At 42.5% G+C, this 9,057-nt stretch overlaps 1 pseudogene; it reads left to right on the top strand.

Annotated features, from left to right (window-relative positions):
* LOC120883660 (tRNA (32-2'-O)-methyltransferase regulator THADA-like) overlaps nucleotides 1–631 on the top strand; it is a 71,920-nt pseudogene extending 71,289 nt beyond the window's left edge.
* The last annotated feature ends 8,426 nt before the right edge of the window (nucleotides 632–9,057 follow it).

Below are 9,057 nucleotides of genomic sequence, written 5' to 3' on the forward strand. Positions count from 1 at the left end.
AGCATAATCTATAAGATAATAATTATTTGGTATTTTATTGTGACTAAGTTTGAGGCCATTTTAAAAAATAAATGTTCCTTGAAAAGAATGTGTTTGTTAGATTCAGGATTCCTCATAGGTTCGTTGGATCAAGTTTTTTATTACATTGTTCTTACTAATGTCTAAAAATTATTTTTATCAATTATTATTTTATTAAATCTACTGTTTCATTTGCATATTATTACTTTCTTCTTGTAATTTTATATACAGATTTAGAATCACCATAGTTATTAACCCACAGCTAATTTTGAACTTCTTGTCCTGGTTCATGCTTTGAATATCCTCAGAGCCTTGTTTAGAGATACACGTCTAGGAGAAAATATCATTCCGTATGTTGCCGATGGAGCTAAGGCTGCAATTCTGGGTTTTACCTCACCAGTCTGGGCAGTGAGTGCTTTTGCCATTTACTTTCATTGATTTAATTGTACTTCTGATTAAGTTTTAGTAAACCTTTCACTGGATGATAAAAAATATATATATTGCATTTTATCAAGGAATTTCTCTAGGGAATAAATTCTTGGATCAGACTATATTTTGATTCTTGATGTTTTATGGCTTCATTTTATCTCTTTTGTTGGTTTATTAGACGTAAGTCTTTTATTTTAGTGCAGTAAGCTATAACTTTAACTTATCAGAGTCTACCCTTGAGTGATATTTTGCTGTGCCACTTAAAGTATAAGAACTTAATATTTTGCTTCCTTTTTCTTCTTCCTATCTTGATGCTGCTATTGTTATATATTTTACTTTTTTGTGGGTTGTAAGCCTACCCTAGGTTATTATTACTTTTGTTTAAAATCAGTTATCTTTTTTTAAATTTGCCATTTTAACCATTTAACATGGCATAAGTGTATACAATATTCATCACATTACACATTTTCAGAACCATTTTGTCATCCCCAACAAAAGATCTATACTCATTAAGTTTTAACTTCCTGTATTTTCTCATCCCCGGTAACCTCTATAATACCTTAGGATTCTATGAATTTACCTGACCTAATATCTCTTATAAGTGGAATCATAACAATATTTATTAATTTATGTTTGGCTTATTTCGTTTAATATAATGTCTTTAAGGTTCAACCAAGTTGTAACGTGTCAGAATTTTATTCCAGAATTCATGGAAGAATCTGTCTCAGTTTATGGATTTTTGAGAAGCTGTCCCAGCTCTAGACTCCTCCTGAATGACAGAAGCCATGCAAGAGACTCATGAAGGAGTCAGTGACATGGAGTCACAGTTCTGGCCTTGTCAAGCGTCTTTTGTGCATATTGCCAATAGAGGCACCTCGGTATCCTCTCTTTCTCTTGCTCTCTGTCTCTCTCTCCTTCTCTGTCTCTCTCTCTGTTCTTGTGGTGCTGGGTATTGAACCCAGAGCCTCACTGCTGTACCACTGAGCTGCACACCCCCCTAGTCCTGACTTATTCTTTTCAAAGAATGTTGTTTTGACGTTCTTGCCTGTGGAAAGGCAGAATTTTAGAACAAGTTTCCTCTCTCCTTCTCTGTCCTCTCAACCCTGTCCTCCAACCTTTTTCCATGGAAGAAGGACAGACGGAAAATAAAGTGTTCCAGAATAGTGTCCACTCACTCATCTATGGCAGGGTGAAGTGAATGTCCTCCTATGTCTAAACCATATGTCCTCTTCACCTTACCCTTGAACCTTGGTAAGACGGTCGATAAAACATGGTGAATTCACTTTCACTACTAGTTACTTCTTTCTGACTGAACGATCAACTCACTTTTACCACAGTCCTCCTTTTTGAGGAAGACTGGGGCATAACAAAAACTCAGTACTTCCCCCAGCCCTCAGCCCCTTTTCATCAGCCAAGCCCAGCCTTCTGGCCCTCAGACACACACTCAGCTGTGTTCCAGCATACAAACATTTGCACCCATGCACACACACAGAGACACTTTCCTACCTCATCAAATCCCATCTTGTCTGGATATTTAGGGACAACTGACACAAACTGGGAGGGTTCCATGGGAGGACGGTCAACTGGAAGACACAAGAAACACACAGAGTGCTTTGTTAGGGAAAGGGTCAGAAAACAGAATTCCATCTGCACACCTGATCACCAGGGCTGGAATCACCCTAGACACCCAGGGCAGGGGACAACCATTCAGCAGTTCTCCAGGAAGCCTGAGGGTCAGGCACTGGTTGTGAAAGCACTTGTGCATATGCAAATTACAGTATCTGCTTCACATCCCTGAAGACTTACTTTAATTGGGTTTGGAGGCAGGTTAGCATAATGGCCAAGAGAGAGGGTTCTGGAGTCAGATGATCCAGTCAGTGAGAGCCTAGGAGAGTTATGAGACCTCTCAAAGCCTGTTTCTTTGCATGCAAAATTGGGATAATAAATGTATTTTTTGCTGGATTGTAAAATTTAAATGAGATCTGCATGCAAAGCATGACCACAATAATGTAATAAATTCTCTTAACTATTTTACCCTCTGTGGCCCATGGTGAAAGAGCTCAGAAATAGGTTAATTTTATCCTCCCTGAAGAATGTTCTTTTTCTGTACATTTTTTAAAATTGTCAAAGCCTGGGACTACTTTTATCCCAACCAGGCAGGGGCAGCTACAGGTGTACAGAAGGGCTTTTGTTTTAACTCCATCTCACCTCAAAGGGCTGGCTCACCTCTCAGGCTGGGTACAGAGATGATGGAAGATTACTGACCCTCAGAAAAGCCTTCTTATATGCTATATGCTTTAATGGTTTAGAGGAAATGGTTGAGAGGGTCTTAAAGATTTTTTTTGGTGTTGTACAAATTCAAAGCACTAATCTGATTTTCCTTAAAGAGATAAAGAAAATTTGAAATGAGAGGTGATCACTGGGTTGTTTAAAGATCTGTGAGTGATGTCCATCCCTACTCTCATCAGCACCCTCTCTCCTCTCTTCTGGGCACAAGAAATGAATACACTTTCTTGCCCATGAAGTTAGTCAGGGCCATGTGACTTTCTGAGGAGGTTTGGATGACAGCTGCTTGGCTTGGCTCTCCAAATCCTTCTCCCTATCCCATCCTAGTGTCCCCAGGGATGGCAGCAGCACGTGTTAAGACAGAGAAGGCAGAGATCTGCAGAGCCTGGAATGTTCCACACCTGGAGAGCAGCTGCCCAGAAAGACAGGAGGACTGTGACTCTGATGAGCAGAAAATGAGCCACCAGTGCTTGAAATCAAAGAGATTTGGACACAGTTTGGCCAGCCAAGCACAAGTCTGCCCTTCTTCAGATACTGTGCAAAGGGTCTGATCTGTTTAACTTACCCTTCACTGAGGTACTAAGAGAAACCATGGCCAGTTTCACTTAGGATCAAATCATGTGAAATTCTAGAAGGTAGTGAGAGAGCTTTCCTTGGCCAAACACAGGAGTTGGTCTCATCACTTCAATCCTGACCCTGACAGTTACATTTCTGGGGGTCCATGGCATGTGTATTATTCTTTCCAACAGCAGCTCAGAATAGCTTGATCCTTTCTGCTCCACTACTACTTATTAGTTTCCTTCAAAATCAACATGCAGGGTCCACCATGTACAGGGTTAGGTTTTGAAGAGAAAAAAACTTAATGTTACAACCCCTTCCTATTGGTCATGCTCTGGAAATGGTCTGTCTTCCTCCTTGGCCTTAGACCTGAGTTATACTAGTCAAGTAGTCTCTGGCGACTAGTCTTCGGTTTCTTACCATCAAATATGGGCATCAAATACGGACATTCACAGGACAAGTATTCCACAAAAGTTGTAAATGGCTGTTGGGAAAAAAAAAAAGGAGTGTGCCTGGATTTCATCAATGATGGCGGCACTAAACCATAGGAGGGAGACACAGGACTTGATCCAAAGAATCAGACCTAAGAAACTTACTAAAGGGAGAGCAGGATGTGTCTTTGCTGACATCACACTTGAAGGTTAGTAGGTCCCAGATTTTGTTGTGGTCATTTCTGACTCCATCATTCACAGCTTATTCAACTTGACATTGAATTCCTTCCTGGAAATAGTGCCTCCTATATCACCACTTAGGACAATGGACTTCACTGGCTTTCAGATAGTTTCAAGATCTAGGACTAAATAATTAGAGCTACCCTTATGAAGATCATATGGCTCTCTGGGATCTGGGATGCCCTCTTGACGTATATGGTAATCACATTCAGCTAATCTTCACATGTCCTATGTGACAGGTACCAGTCTCTATTTTTACAGTTAGGGAAACAAAAGCTTAAATAACTTGCCCGAGGTCACAGGGCTCATAGAGTTGGTATCTGAACACAGAAATGACTCTTGCACTTGAGCTCTTAACCCCCACTCCACATGAATCCTTGGTGGCCACAGTTCTGTGCTTATAGCTGTTCATTTAGACCAGTCTTGTCTGGAAAAGCACCTCAGAGATCGCACCAGATCAAACCCTAACACTTCTTTCTAGTTTCTCCTGAACTTCATTCATTCTGTGGTCCTCCCAGCTGAGGGCCTTGACCATATTTTTCAAACATACTCTCAGGCTTGCCTATCCTAACTCATTATGCACAGAGTTGTCAAAATAATCTTCCTAGAGTACAAATTTTGTTCTTGGCCTTAACAATTACTTAAGTGCTTTATGGTTTAAGTGTTTTCATAGCTACCATGTAATTTTATCTATACTCTTTGGTGGTGGTTGTTTGTTTGTATAGGTAAACAAAGGGAGACCAATACAGATATGGACTTGCCCAAGGTTAGATAGTGAGTGATTAGCAGAGCTGGAACTCAATTTTAAACCATCCAACTTCAGATCCAATAATCTTAGTAAGCTTAATGTGATGATCTGTTGTCTCAAGATTTTGGTACTGAGAATGGGTACCTGAGATTACTTATCATTTCATGCTGTGATTTGCAGGAACAGTCTCTGTGCCTCATAATCCATTCATATCTATCCCCTCTACAAGATCTAGCCTCCTGCCAGTCTTCTCCCAAATTCTCTGAACAACTCCTAATGTACTAATTAGGAGCTAGTTACATGTACTAGTTAAAGCGATAGGCACTGTGTTTTTAATAGGTGTCAGTTGTTGTAATAATGCATTCCCACACCACTCAAACCCTTTCGATCTGATCTCTGAGACTGTAGTCTATAAAACTCCCTGAGCATTTCCTTGTACAGACCCTGAATTCCCTTCCACTGATCTCGCCTGGCAAGACCCTGGGCCCACGTGAGGCAGCACCTCAGGAGGGGAGGTCCCAGCTGCAGAGTGCGGGATCCTCGTGAAACCCCATCGCCACATACTCAGGATACACTCTACTGACCAGGTCACTTCAAAGTTACAAAGACAGATGCTGAATTGGCAAATGATGCAAATATACTTCTACAGCAAATTTACTCTCCCAGTCTCTAAGAGAACCTCCTCAAATCTCCAATAGCTCTCTAGCTCATGACTGCACAATTGCCAAGAGAATTCAGAATCAATTAGATCTACCTTTTCATTCTACCTCAAGTCCACACACGAAATTGCGAGTGCACCTGTGCATTTCACCTTCCCATTTGCGGCAGGGGATGAAGCATCCCTGTGTCTAAACCTCTTGTGCCGTCTCAAGTTACAGCTCCTTGCTTTCTTAGGCACTTCCATCTTGTGATGGTCTCCTCTTTGGCACCATCAAGCTTTCCTTCTATCTTTGACCCTTCTCATTAGCATGCAAACATGCTGTACTATCCCCACATAACACAACAAATAACACAAAGAAACCAAACCAGAAAGCAAAGCAAAACCACCAACAACAATATACTCTCACCTCCTAGCAGCCCCAACCCATTTCTCTATTCTTATCCGTTATGGTTTGGATATGAGCATCCCCCAAAAGTTCCTGGATTAATGCAAGAATATTCAGAGGGTTAAATTGATTGGATTGTGAGAGCTGTAACACACTCAGCCCATCCTAGTTTGAATGAACTGAGTGGGTGGTAACTGTATGCATAGGGGGCATGACCAGAAAGGGTGGGTCACTGGGGACTTCCCTGGGAGGGCTCAAGTTCCCTATTCTCCCACCTCCTGACCTCACTATGAGCTGAGCAGCGCTTCTCTATTGGAATCTTCCCTCCTAATGTGCTGCCTCCCTTGGGCCACAGCAATGGAGTGGGCTGTCTATGGACTGAGACCTCGGAAACCCTGAGCCCCCAGTAAACCTTCCCTCCTCTGCGTTGTTCTTGTATTTAGGTGTTTAGGTCACAGCAATGCAAAAGCTCACTACATGCCACCCCAGCAAGATCCCTGCTTCTCACCTTTTTGTCTTCTCTTTGGCCGGCTCCAGTGGGCTCTCATCTGCATCACTGCCCTGAAGAAGCTCCTGTCAAGCTCCACACAACTCTCTACCTTGACAGAATCCATGATCCGTTCTTTGTCCTTTTCCTTGACTGCTCAGCAGCATTTGGCTCTGTCTTGATCACTCCTGAGTTCCTTCCCAGCTTTCTAGCTGTTTGTCTTTCCCACTCCCCCAGGATCTGTCCTTCTTCTATCTTCTTTTACTATAGGAGTGTGCACTGTTTCGTGGCTTCAAATTCCTTCCTGTGTTGATGATTCTCCGATGTCTACCTCTAGATGGAACCTCTTCCCTCAGCCCCAGATTCACATAGCCAACGACCTTCTGACTTCCCTACATGGGTACCTAGTACATATCTTAAGCTCACATGACCAACACTTCCCTCCCCAAGTCTTTCCCATCTCAGGCCCAAATCCTGGAGTCATTCCTCACTCTTTATTTCCTACCTAGACTGCACCCAGGCCTCTAAGTCCGAAGGGCTCTGCCATCAAAATATCTTAAATCTGTCTTTTCTCATCATGCAGCTCAGATCTCAGCCAGAATCATCTCCCTCTACCCAGCTCCTCGTTCTCAACCATGATGGTCTTTTGTCCCTGGAACCCACCAGCTTTCCCCTAACGGCCTTTAGAGGTGCTGTGCTTTCTGCTTGAAACACTGTTCCCCCAAATACTCATGTGGCTGCTTCTTTAATGCCTTGTCTATCTCTCCCAGTTAGAAGATAAGTTCCTCAGTAGCGAGACTTCTGCCTGATTTGTTCACTGCTGTATATACCCCAGAATCTTGAGCAATTAGGGACTGAAGTATGTGTCAAATAGATACTTACAGCTTTTTAAAAATTATTTTTATTTTTTTTAGTTGTTGATAAACCTTTATTTTATTTATTCATATGTGGTGCTGAGAACTGAACCCAGTTCCTCACACATGCCAGACAATTGCGCTGCCGCTGAGCCCCAGCCACAGCAGATAGTTAATAGTTTGACCCTGTCTTCCAAATTAAGACACGGCAACTCTTCAAGCTTTATTTCCTTCTACTGATTTAAGCCAACTTTTACAGAGGAAATGCTTTGGCTGATCACTGTTCCCTTTGCCCTGAGGGTCCTCACTGTATTCCTCGTTCTCAACCATATTCCTGTTTAAATGCCACGCTCCTATCCAAGTTCAGCTTAAGAACCACCAAGAACCAGCGTAATGGTTCACACCTGTAATCCCAGTGGCTGGGTTATGCATTACAGGTATGGTTTCCATATTTGTTCACAAAAAATGCACGTTCTAATGCTTCGGTGAGTGTAGTCCAATAACACTGCCAGCAGCCGTTTTCACTGCCCATTTGGTTCCAAACACTGTGCAAAGTGCTTTCAATGTTTAGTTCATCTTTCCTTAGAGGAGAACACTTGATAGATATGATTTCATCATTACCAACATTTTATTCACCACCTTCGGTCTTTGGCCCATATTTCTGCATGATAACCCTCAAAGCTTTGTTTCCCAATCATATTATTATTTCAATTATCTTCTATATTTTAAAATTCAGAATGTGAAATTTAAACAAAAGCAAAACCAGAGAAAGTAAACTACAAGAATTAAATAAAATGGCCAGGTGTGGTGGCACATGCCTTTAATTACAATGACTTGGTAGGCTGAGGCAGGAAGATGGAAAGTTCAAAGCTAGCCTCATCAACTTAACAAGGCCCTAAGCAACTTAGCAAGGCCCTTTATCAAAATAAAAAATAAAAAGGTCTGAGGATGTGGTTCAGTGGTTAAGTGCCCCTAGGTTAAATCCCTGGTACTGAAAAAAAATGAAATAAAATGTCATATATAAAATGCTTAGCATTAGAGTTGGCACATATAGGGAGAGCAATAACAAAAGCTATATTTTATAGGTTCTGCCTTTTAATCCCTCTTAAAAAAAAATGTGTTTCCGCTGGAATACATCATGATGGAAACATGCAGGCTCTGGGCTGTTCAGAGGGTTGGAGAGAGAATCACCCAAGGCCCAGATGCGAGCTCCCTGGGGGAGACAGCAGGATCACATTAAGGGCTTGATATTCAGAGCCTTCCAGAAAGCACAACAATGAGGTGCCTGTCTTGCCACAGACTCTACAAGCAGCTGCTCACAAAAGCTTCTGTGGCTGAGGTGGATTCTTCTACTGAGATAGCAAGCTGGGCACCCACGTGTGCGGACGCCCTGGGAGAAGCTGAGGCACTCTGGCTCCTCCCTCAGCCTGAAAGCTCCATCCAGGGCCCAGGAAGAATGAGCCATCTCGGGTCTGCCATTCTTCTCTATCAGACCAGAAAAGAGATCCAGAAAGTGAACAGACGTCACCGATGACTCCTTGAAGCAAATCAATGAAGTGACCATCTGGAGGGATGATCTGCAAGTGATTTACAGTCACTAGTCAAACTGGAAAGCCACTGTCTGTGAAAACACAAGCATCCTGCTGTGGTCTCAGCGTGTCCTCCCAAACTTCGTGTCGAAACTGAATCACCAGTTTGATAGTGTTAAGTGCTGGGGCCTTTAGGAGATCATGAGGTCAACCTCAAGGGCAATGTGACTGCTTCTGCTCCTGCCACAAGATGCCATTTATAAGCGTAAGATCAAGCCCTCTCCAGATACCAAACCTGCCAGCACCTTGATCTTGCACTTCTCCACCTCCAAACTATGGGAAATACATTCTCCTGAGAGGCTAAGATTGCTCAGCCATTGCCTTAAATCTCCCAAGCTGGAGGGGTTCACACTCCACTCCCCTCTCTCTTC

Source organism: Ictidomys tridecemlineatus, unplaced genomic scaffold, assembly GCF_052094955.1.
Source record: "Ictidomys tridecemlineatus isolate mIctTri1 unplaced genomic scaffold, mIctTri1.hap1 Scaffold_50, whole genome shotgun sequence".
NCBI lineage: Eukaryota > Metazoa > Chordata > Mammalia > Rodentia > Sciuridae > Ictidomys > Ictidomys tridecemlineatus.